The sequence below is a fragment of the Oryx dammah genome, unplaced genomic scaffold, assembly GCF_014754425.2.
Source record: "Oryx dammah isolate SB20612 unplaced genomic scaffold, SCBI_Odam_1.1 HiC_scaffold_2, whole genome shotgun sequence".
NCBI classification, from domain to species: domain Eukaryota; kingdom Metazoa; phylum Chordata; class Mammalia; order Artiodactyla; family Bovidae; genus Oryx; species Oryx dammah.
Window position 1 is genome coordinate 71,852,848 of NW_024070186.1, and position 11,939 is coordinate 71,864,786.

An 11,939-nucleotide genomic window follows, 5' to 3' on the forward strand; every position below is an offset into this window, starting at 1 on the left:
CAAGGAAGTCTCTTATTATTGTTGTATTTTGCATTTCTTATTTTGTGAGTGAGGTTGAGCATTAATTCTGTATGTGTTGGGAACTGGTATGCCTTTTTCTATGAATTCCCTGCTTATATATTTCACCTGTTTTTTCAGTTCAATTATTGGTCTTTGTCTTGAATTGATCCCTGAGTTATTTGCATATTAAGAAACTTAGCCCTTTGTCATATATACAACAACAAATATTATTTTCTAGATTATAGTTTGTCTTTTGACTTTGTTTATGGGATATTTTCACATAGTAGTCATTTATTTCATTAAGTTTGTTTTTTAATTTTATATTTTAATTAAATTTTTATTCAGTTAAATTTAATCCATTTCTTTCTGAGTTTTGTGTCATACTTTTGCTATGCCAAACTACATATTTTTGAAATTTCCCATTTAAAAATATTTTTATGGCATTTTCTATGCTTAAATGTTTGATCCATCTAGAATTTATTTTGCTTTAAAGAAAGAGTGGAGCAGAGATCAAAATTCACAGTCCTCCAAACAAGTAGACTTGTATCTTAATGTCTTTATTTATTAACCCATCTTTACTGATTTAAAAGGCTACTTTCATCATACACGACTTCAGATGTGTTATGCTCTATTTCTGGATTTTCTTTCTCATTTTTAAATAGTAGCAAACATTTAAATTTCTGCCTGATTTCATACCCCCACCACTATTCTCTTTTCACATTTTCTGGTTCCTTAGGCATGTTTATTTTTCCGGATAAAATTATATTAACTCACGTGATCAAGTCAAAAGGAGATCATCTCTCCATCAGGAACACCAGTCTGTACCTTACATCTGGCCTTTCCTTCTGCACAGCAGAGGATTCCTGTCCCTATCTGGAGCCTCTCTCCACATACAGTCCTCATCTGCATCCCTTTTTGCTCTTGCAGTTCTTCATATTCACTCATCATTAGCTCTTGCTAACTATGCAACTAAATATACCTTTAACATCACCATTCAAGAAAAAAGAAAAGGAAAAACACTTGGGTCTGTTTCCCAGTCCTTTTTTTTTTGCTCCATTTGTTTGCTCATCTTTTCAGCAGAAATCCTTAAGTTGTGTTTGCCCTCACACCCCATCCTCTCCTCAACCACTGCATTAGGCCTTCCTTTCCACCATGTCCCTGAAGCAGCTTTTGTCTTCCATTTGGCAACTCCATGGTCAGATCTCTGCTTGCATTCTACTTGACTTTCAATATCATTTGACACAGGTGATTTCTCTTTCTTTACTTATATATTTTCTCCTGAGTCTTTGAGGCCACCACATTCTCCTGCTTTTACTCCATCCTCATTGGTCTTTCCTTTTATGTTTTAAAAGTCTCATGTTTTAAATCTACTCTCTAAGTGCTAGAGCACCTCACCTCTCCCCCATCTTCCCCTCTTCTTGCTGTTTCTCCTCTCCTCATCTCCCGTCCTCCCCTGCTCTACTCTTTTCTCCTGTCCTCCATCTAGTTGATCTTCTCTAATGCTATACATTTCAATACTCTGTGCCTCCAATCTTGATTTCTCCCCTGAACTCTGAGCTCTACACACATCTCCAATAGTCTACAGACATCTCTGCTTTGGGTGTTTGGTGGACACACTTAATATGCCCAAGACAAAAATCTTGGTTTTGTCCCCTATATCCATTTGCTCCCCCCTTAATCTTAACCAGAGGTACAAATTGCCGTGCTACTTCTCCCTCATGCTGAGGCCAAAACTTTGGCATTGTCCTTGGCTCCTCTCTTCCCCTCACACTCCTGATTCCATCCATTAGCAAAATCTGTCACTACAACTTCTGAAATACAACACAAAGTCCCTTCTCCTCCCTCCCATCTCCTCTACTACTGCTGTAACTTAAGCCTTTGTTTTCTCAGTCCTGGACCTCGAACTGGTCTCTCTGTTTCCACTATTGCCTCCCTATTTCTCTGCAGTTGATTCTTTGCACGGTAGGCGAGTGATCTTCTCAAATAAGACCTTATCACTACCCAACTTCAATTTCTCTGATGAAATCCAGCTTCTCACCATGAGCTGCAGGCTCTAAAGAACCCGAGTCCTTGTTGACTGACCACCCCGCTTATCATCCTCACTCTCATCTACTCCGCTCTAGCAACACTGGCCTCCTTGCAATCCCTTGAGCACAATGGATTGTCTCAGGGTCTTTACTTTTGCTGTTCCCTCTGTGGGGAAGATCCCTTTCCCTGTGGGTTATAGGACGGATGTTCTCAGGGTTTTAGCTCAAATGTCATCTCTGCCAGAGGCTCCCCCACCTATCCTAGCTAAATACACCACTCACACATCAACCCTAGTCATTCTCTACACTACTGCCCTGTTGTATTCTCTTCATCTCACCTAAAGCTTTCTTAAATGATATTTTCTATCTTTCTGCACTAGAATGTAAACCTTAGGAGTAAGCAATTTTATCTGCCTTATTATACACAGTAGCTGGAATAGTGCCTTACACATAGTAAGCCTATAGTAAGTTGAATGAGTTTTGACAGCTCTAGGGAAAAAAACATTTTTTATAATTTATATATTTATGACTGGGACCATATGGAATATATAGATTACTATAGGGAAGTATGGGTCTTCCCCAGTGGTTCAGTAGTAAAGAACCCACTTGCAGTGCAAAAGATGTAGGAGACACAGGTTTGATTCCTGGGTCAAGAAGATCCCCTAGAGAAGGAAATGGCAACCCACTCCAGTATTCTCACCTGGGAAAATCCCATGGACAGAGGAGCTGGGTGGGCTACCATCCATGGGGTCACAAAACATCAGGGCTGTGGTGATTGAGCACACATGCGTAAATAGAAAAATATATAACACCTTTAATATATTAAATCTTGACCAAGAACATTGACTATCTCTGCTATTTTGTTGTTGTTTAGTCTTCAAGTCTGACTTGAAGGCTGACTCTTTGCAACCCCATGGACTGTAGTGTGCCAGGCTTCTCTGTCTATGGAATTCTCCAGGTAAGAATACTGGAGTGGGTTGCCATTTCCTTCTCCAGAGGATCTTCCCCACCCAGGGATCAACCCCATATCTCTTGTATTGGCAGGCGGATTCTTTACCACAAAGCCACCTAGGACGTCCATCTCTGCCATCTCAAATGTTTATTTTTAAAATCAAAGTTCTGGTAGTCTAGGGGACAATTTTTTTTTTTATTTCAGAGGGATACTTATTTCAGGGAAACAAGTATTCAAGTTTATAATCACATTTGTCTCCAAGTATGACATCAAGTGAAAGAGGAAATTTATTTATTCACCATATTCCAAAGACCAGAAGTGTATGGGAGTTAAAAGGTTAGAAAATTCTAGCTCAAGGAAGAAATCTCCAAAAATGAAAACTGTTCAACATGGGGTAAGCTGCCTAGTGAAGGCATGAGCTCTCCATCACTGTGGATGTCCTAGCAGAGTCTGTACCGTCATTGGGGAGATTCCTGTATTGTAGGGGAGTTTGGACTAAAAAGCACCAAAGCTCCTCTGAACTTTAAGAGACTGTGATTCATATTCCTATTACAAGTCTCTACCAGTTTGATGCATTCCAAGAAACTAAACCAATCCAAATTTTCCCTTGTCAAAGATACTTGAAGGATTCTGAAACAGTGATTTCATGCTAGAGTCCAGACACCATTCATGTACTTCTAGCTCTGCCCTATGAATTATATCTCCTTTCATTAAATAAATCTTTAATACTGACTTCTCCTAGGACATAACTTTTCTGAAATATTTGACTTTCCTAAGGCACCATGAAATAGAGGGTGTTAATATCTAAAAGTACTTGGTATTCTCCTTAAGAAATCAGATGACAAAGCTGAACGGCCAACAGGTTTTGCAAGATGTTACTTGTCTCTGCAAGTTATTGCTTTCAAAACAGTTAAATCAAATAGTGTGAAGCTTTATTGAAGAAGTTTTGTCCAAAGTTGTTACTACTGACCTGCAAACCTGGACTTTTTTTTTCCCCCTGCTTCCAAAACCTTGAAATACTCATGAAGGAAAAAAAAAGACTGAAAGAGAAAGTAATAATGATAGTAGCCTCACTTGCTATTATCGTCATTTGAAAGAAACGATATTGTTTGCCAAAAGTTCAAGGCTGTGGAGCTTAAACCACAATTCTAGATAGCTCAGCAAGGCTTACCAGACAGCAGAGTGAGCTTCTTTGTTCCAGGGCTTCATGGAAAGGAATCATTTCACAGCTTGCCTGGCTCGTGCAAAGGCCTCAAGCTAGGAAGTGGACGGTGACCCGCAGGAGGTGTGCAGGGGTCACTCCAATGATGCGAGATGGCTCTTCAGGCTGTTGGCTTACACTTGTGAACTCTTATAATGTGACTGCCACCGTGACCTTGATGCTCAAGTCCAGGGATATTAGAGATAGGAAAAAGATTCCAAACCAAACCACACGCTTGCAGCACGATGTCACTCATTTGTCAATCTAAAATTCACACCAAAAAGGCAACCCATTCTTGAAGAAGTGTTTAGACATCTGAGTGCATCAAAGCTGTATTTTATACAATAACTTTTTCTCTGAGGAAGTACACAAAGATTTTAGTCACTGTCAGCAGCCTAGAAAAATCCTCCAGGCTAGCTGCATGGAATTTCTCGAAGCATATTCAGAGCTTTGGATGTCATTTCCCTACATGTCTACTACAGGCTGTGGTTATTAGTCAAAATTAAAAAAAAAAAATTCCCTTCAAAATGCTTTGAACAGAGGGACCACGGATGCTTGACACCATGCAAGAGACACAAGCCATCTGAGACCCAAGGAGTTTGCCTTTTAGATTTGTTTGATGACTTTTCATTTCAGGAAAAGCAAGATTAATGCAATGCTCCCTAAATGCTAAAGTCTGTTGGGAAAGAAATCCAGTTTAATGGAACTCCAAGATTCCAAGGTCCATGTCTTTTTTGTTTAGTAAGTTTTACCGCTGAGCTTTTGTTTCTTGACTTATAAAGTGCAGATAACTTTACCTCCTCTGCACTTCACAAGGGTAATGGGAGAAACTAATAAAATAATTTATGTGAAAATTTACCATTCAAATATAAAAAAAATTATTACTTAAGACCTGAATTTATTTGTAGAAGTTTTTTGGTTTTATTTATTTGTTTTTTACTTGCTTTCTCTGTCAATGACAAAAGAGCAGGGGTATTAAATTCTTTATCCCTAAAATGTGACTTTCCCATGGAAAGGAAGACATGAAGTATGTGACACATGACGACTTCTTTGGGTGTGGCTTTTAGAAACTAATCTCACTGCTTTTTAGGCATGATGAGATATGAGAAACATATACATAAAGCAAGTACATTTCTCAGAATTTAGTATAAAGCCTGTGAAGTGCATAGGTTGCTTCAGAATATTTCCTGAGTTGCTTCCAACAACAAAAAAAGTACTTTGTTTACCTAAAAAATACAGCTTGAAGTCCTGCCACCTTCCTAACATTTCAAGTGAGCAGGCAAAATTAAGAATTACCTTGTAGAAGAAAACTCAATAGATCATCATCAACTGATTTTAACTACCCTCACTTAGTATGTGGGCTTCCCTAGTGGTTCAGATGGTAAAGAATCTGCCTGCAATGCAGGAGACCCATGTTTGATCACTGGGTTGGGAATATCCCCTGGAGAACAGAATGGCAAGTCACTCCATTATACTTGCCTGGAAAATTCCATGGACAGAGGAGTCTGGCAGGCTACAGTCCATGGGGACTCCAAGGGATTAACACTTCACTTCACTTAGTACTTTTTTTTTATCCTGCTTTTAAGTATAAATTATAGTCACAGAATAAAAAAAAAAAAATCAGCCCCCAAAGGAATTTCAGATATAATCTAGCCTATCTTCTGATTTTATAGAAGAAAACATCAAACCTCAGAGATGGTAAGTGGAAGAGAGATTAAGACTCACCTCTTCTGGCTTGCAGCCCATGGCTTGTTCCACCCTGTGCTACTTTAGCCCAGGGTAAGAAATATTTAATTGAGGGCTAATGACAAAAGACAATGAAGACATATTGTATTTCTTCTTTGGATTTCTTCACATATCACTGCAGCACCTAGGAACTCAGATAATTATACAGTGAGGAGACAAGTGACGGGAGAGCAAAACACCTCCTCTAATTCCTAGCCCTCTGTCAAATGCAGAGGCTACAACAAATTGCTACCCAGAGGCTTCTGGAGGCAGGTGGGAGAGGCGCACTACTTGTGCAAAGTAGTCTTGGCGTCTCCCTTTGTGAGATGTAAATCTAAGATTTGGGCAGATTTCGTGGATGGAAGTTTAGAGAGGGCCTCAGGTCTTGGACTCAAAATATTCTTTCCCCAGGTCCTATCGAATTAATTTGAGCCATGAACAACTGCCTGGGCTGCAGAGCAGAGCCGGATGGGGAATGTGAGGTTGATCCTCTGCTACTTAAACTCTTCAGGTCTCCTATTATCTGATGCAGCTTCCCTCACCATAATGAAGATCAAATTATATCCAGGACTCTGGTTTGCTGAAAAGAGAGAGCGATCATAGGGTCATATCATTTTACAGAGGACAATACCAGCAATTTCTGAATGAATCTGGCAGCTAAGCCCAGCAATTATTTGGACCAGCAATCATGGGTTCTTTGGGGATAGACTGTGCTCGTGGGGCTTTAGGAAAGTGTAGAGCTGTGGTGGCATCCAGTCTCCAGGTGGCAGAGACTGTTGACTCTCACTGTTCAGCTTATCCTAAGTCACAATATTCTCCTAAGATTCCATGAAAAGAAAAAAAAAAATCAAATCACTATGTTCAGAAAAATGTTCATTTTCTCTTTAAAGCCTTTAGAAGGAAACCTGCCTCCCTAGAACAAGAAAACATTGGGACATTGTCCACGTGAAGTTGTTTGGATATCTTTGTTTGTAAGGTGAAAACATGTTTTCTTTTTAATTATAAAGAAATTTGGTGCCAGTTATGAGAAAAGGATTTGTGAAATAGCTAATTCAAACCAGATGCCTAGAGAAATTGAGTTCACTGTTCTTTCCTCAACAACATTTCAGTGGAGAAAGTGTCTCTGCTGCCCTGTGCAGAGTAGAGTGCAGCCAGTGGGTAGAAAATAAAGGTGGATGCTAGTTCCATGTGAGGAAGAATTTTCTAATGATGTGAGCTGTCCAAAGATGTAATGGGCTGCAACAGAAGGTCTTCCAGGGCTGAAGGTGTTTATAAAGAGGAGGGACTGAAGCTGAGATGGGGGTACCTCACTGTATCACCTCTCAGTGCCATTGTAGAATTTTCTGAAAGCTCTTCCTTTATTGCTAAGAAACACTTCTCCATGTTCACGGCTTTTGTAATTTAAAAATCATGGATTCTTAGAAGTGCATATTTAACATCTAACTCAAATACAATAAGGGAAAAAAAATGAGTCCTCAAACAATGGCTTTACAGAAGGAAATTTTTATGAAAAAAAAAAAAGTCTCATGTATCCATCCATTCTTTCTAGGGAATTTTCTAAAATGATTCAAATTTGTGAAAAACAACTGAGCATTCGGCCACCCTGGGTTGATTATGGCCTTGAGGTGGGGGTGCCACCTCTTGGCCTGAGAGCCAGCACCATCATATTTTCCTGCAATGGAAAAAGTTGATGTAGGCAACCAACCCTTTCCTCATGTTTCTGCGAAGCAGTGTAAATGTTAGTAGGTCATAACAGAACAAAGAGAATTTGACAAGCAATCTGTTTATTTTTCAGATTATAAAACTGCTTTCAGGGCTACATTAAAGTAACACGCACTTGGCCAAGAGAAAGAAGCCATCACTTGATATAGACAGAATAGGAGCTTTCAGACAATCAGGAGAGCGATGGAGAGCCGTCCCCTCTCGAGGTGGTGACAGGGGTAGAACTTCTGTTTCAAAGGCTAGCACTGCAAATACAAAGCACAAAATTGGTCTAGCGTAAGAACAAAGATAGGCCACAGGTGGGGAAAGCAGCCCTCAACATTTAAGCCACTTTATAAAGGGGAGCAAAACCAAATAAAAGGAAACACTCTGATTGTGGCAGTACCTTAGGCCATTGTAAAGACATCATCTATGAAATTGCATCCACCCAAAGAAACTTGAAAAATATACAAAGTGTACCTTTGTCCTGGAATTAAGATATTTAGTTCGCACTTGATTTAGGCTTTTGTAAAATATCACCAATAACTGCCTATTCAGATGCGTTTTACATCTGTCTCTCTCTTGTCCCTCTCTTTTTTGTGCCTCTCTTCATGTGCTGTTCCCTCTGCCTGGAAAGCTTGCCCTCTTTCAACTTACCTGTGTGAACTCGGTCTCAATCTTAACATCTCAGCTCAATTGTCACTTTCTGCTCTGAGAGAACTTACTTCAGGCTCATTTTAGTTTTTCTCTGAGTGACTGTCTCTTTTCCTCATAGAACTTCCACATTTTGCCAGTAGATTTTCATTCATGTGTTTGCTTATTGCCTGACTCCAATACACTCCAGGAACCAGGGATCTTATCCATCATGTTTCCTACTCTGTCTCCAGTGTCTGGCATGGTGCCCAGAGGAATGTTTTTGGATACATAAACAAATGTCAGAGTAAGATCAGCATGGTAATAAGCAAGGAGCATCCTCAGCAACCAGTGTAATACTGCTGGGTGCCCACTCTTCCCTTCTGGACCCCAGCAAGCGGGTGGGTGCTGTGGGCCATGATGCTCTGGGTCGAGAGTGCAAGGTTAAGATGGCCAGCTTTTATGAAGATAAGTGATTCCCAAGGATCAAAACAGTACAATATTTCTCAATTCTCTGCTACCCAGCTAGACCGTCATAACTCAGATTATTCCACTATAGCTTACCCCTGTGGCAAAGCATCAGCATTGGGAATGGCCAAAGGCAAAGAAGACTCTAAAGTTGTTAATATCTACTCAATGAAACAAGCTGTGTTGTTCTTAGCGAGCTAAAGTATCACATAAACAGACAAATAAATGAAAGTTTGTAAACATAGAGTGCCATCTTGCTTTTATCAAAGAAGCAACTTGATTGAGGAAACTTGACTAGTCAGAACTTGACTGAGTGCTTCTTCCCAGCATTTACCACAATTGAAAATTTACATTTATTGTTGTGATTATCGTTTAACATCTGTGTCTCCCAAATAGACTCTAAGGTGCCTGAATGTGAGGGCAATGTCTGCTTTTATTACCACTGTGACCCCAGCATAAAGCATGGTAGAGATTCAGTGAACTAATGAGTGAATTAACAAATGGATAGGACATAGTCTCACTACACAGCTTATCACCAGCTTGCTGAGTATTCTTGAATAAGCCACTTTATCTTGCTAATATTCATTCTCTCATTTGAGAAAAATGATGATATCATTCCAACCCCTTTTTAGTAGAGTTTCAAAGATCAAATGGCACAAAAATGACATGGATGTTCTGAAAAAGATGAGATTCTATTAAAATTTAATCTATCATGCAAGGATGTATTCTTTCTACCAGAACTTTAGATACAGGCGATAGAACAAAAGCAGATCTGAGATCAAGTGAAACCTGAAAGCAGCTGTGGAGCTAGGACAGGAAAGAGACTGAACCAAAACGTAACTTCAGGAACTTCGAAGTCACTCATTAGGAGTTCTGTTTGCAGAAGGACTCCTTATTAGTGGTAACGAATCTGTCTGCAATGCAGGAGACCCAGGTTCAATCCCTGGGTTGGGAAGATCCCCTGGAGGAGGGCATGGCAACTCACTCCAGTATTCTTGCCTGGAGAATCCCCATGGACAGAGGAGCCTGGTGGGCTACAGTCCATGGGGTCATAGAGTCAGACATGACTGAGATGACTGAGCAAGCAAGCTCCCTATCACCTCGGGGAGGAAGGAAAGGAAACATGGACGCTTCATGTAACCCCAGGTAACACTCCAGAAAAACTGGGTAGAGAAAGATCACCCCAGCCTTCCTGCAGAGGATGTTAAGGAGACATGCTGAGTCTAGATTCAGGGTTGGCATGAGATGATACTAATGCTGACCTGGATACCATCCAGCCTGGGCATCAGAGTAAACTAATTTAAGTTTCCTTAATTGAGTGAAAGGTAAACTTTAAGAGCAAGATTATATTTGAGGGGAGAGATGTCTTACAGCTATCATTATTCAATAATAATGATGATGATAGTATTATTTATTGTCTAATGCATATTAGAAACCCACTCCAGTGTTCTTGCCTGGAGAATCCCAGGGATGGGGGAGCCTGGTGGGCTGCCATCTATGGGGTCGCACAGAGTGGACATGACTGAAGCGACTTAGCAGTAGCAGCAGCAATGCATATTAGAAGCTTTGCCTATGTCCATCTCTACATCAGCTTTGTAAAGCAGATATCTCTATACCTGTTTTACAGGTGGGGAAACTAAGACTCAGAGATCAAGCAACTTGATCACACAGCTAGGTGGCAGAGCTGGGATTCAAACATGGAACTGCCTGATTTTAAGTATCATGGTCTCTCCACTCTGTCTCTCCAAACAAGAGTCCAGCTCTAGATAACCATCAGGACCAGCTACATAATTGGCAGAGCCCTCTGTAAAATGAAAATGCAGGGTCCCTTGTTCAAAACTCATTAAGAATTTTAAGACAGCCAAGAGTCAGGAACATGGCCCTCCTGTGGGTGGGGCCCTGTGTGTACAGATCATAGGCCCATGAGGCTGGTTCTGCAAACCATTTAAGGTTGGCTGGAAGGAATCAAGCAACCAAGAAACGCCCACCTCTTTTTTTTTTTTTTTTAACTCCCCACCTCTTGCCAGTTCTTAGGACCCCTCAGAACTCCCTGTGTTTGGAGATTTAATCAGAGAAATAGTGACAATCATGGTGAGGTAAGACAAAGGTGAGCCTAGGAAGAGATGAGAGAGGGGCCACAGCAGTGAAGCAAGTCACCACTGCTTCACTACAGGAACCAGAGCTACCTGGAACCCTCACCAATGGATGAGCCCTGGGAACCCACCTTCCTGGGAGCAGCCCTGGGCCAAGGCTCCCATCAGGCACCATGGTTATCCCTACCATTGCCATCCACACCCTGGTTATCCCCAGGACAGGTGCCCCAGGGAAATAAGAGAGGCAAGTATGACATAAACATGCAAATATTTAGACAGAGAGAAGAGAAAAAAATTCCCATGAGAAACCAAATAAGAAATAGTCACCAGTAAAAACTCAAGTTACATGGTGGCAAAACCAACAAAACAGGGCTTTTCCAGTTTAGTTTTAGTGACTGTCATATCCAAGAGAACAGGACAATCCAAAGAGAGGAAGTTGTCTCAAGAACAAATGAAAGCAATCTAGTGGAATGCTATTAATAGTATTGACTGCCCAGCTTGTGGGCTCTAAGAATGCAATTTTTGGAAAGGATGGATATAAGGACGTTTTATTAAAATTTGTTTGTAATACTAACACAAAAGTCATACACGCTAGCTCAGAAAACCTTGAAAACGTAAGAATCACAGTGAAAAAAAATCACTCATAATTCTACCACTAAGTGATAACCATGGTTAATTTCACCTCTTGTGCTTTCAAACTTTTGTTATATGCCAACACACACACACACACACACATGATCATTTTCAAGCATGAAAATGGTAGTAACATACCATGATTTTCTTCTTGCCAAATATTATTTCATGTGATTTTTTAATAGCTGAAGAGTAGCTCATCAAATAAATCCTCTATATAGTTCCTTTTATTTATAATTAATGCTAATGTAAATAACTTTTGCACACACTTAAACTTTCACATTATTTATTCCTGGTTTTGCTCAGAAAACATCTTCACCCCGTGCGACATCTTCTGTTTTCACTCTTAGGGAAAGCCGCAGAAGAACAGGGATGATGGCAGCACACCCCGCCTGCACCACAGCCCATCACCTGCTCTGGGCTCGTAATCTCCCCTAGCATTTCACCGGCACATCGTTGATGGCACTTAACACCGCCGCTTCTTGTAGTTTATGCTGTAACTGGAT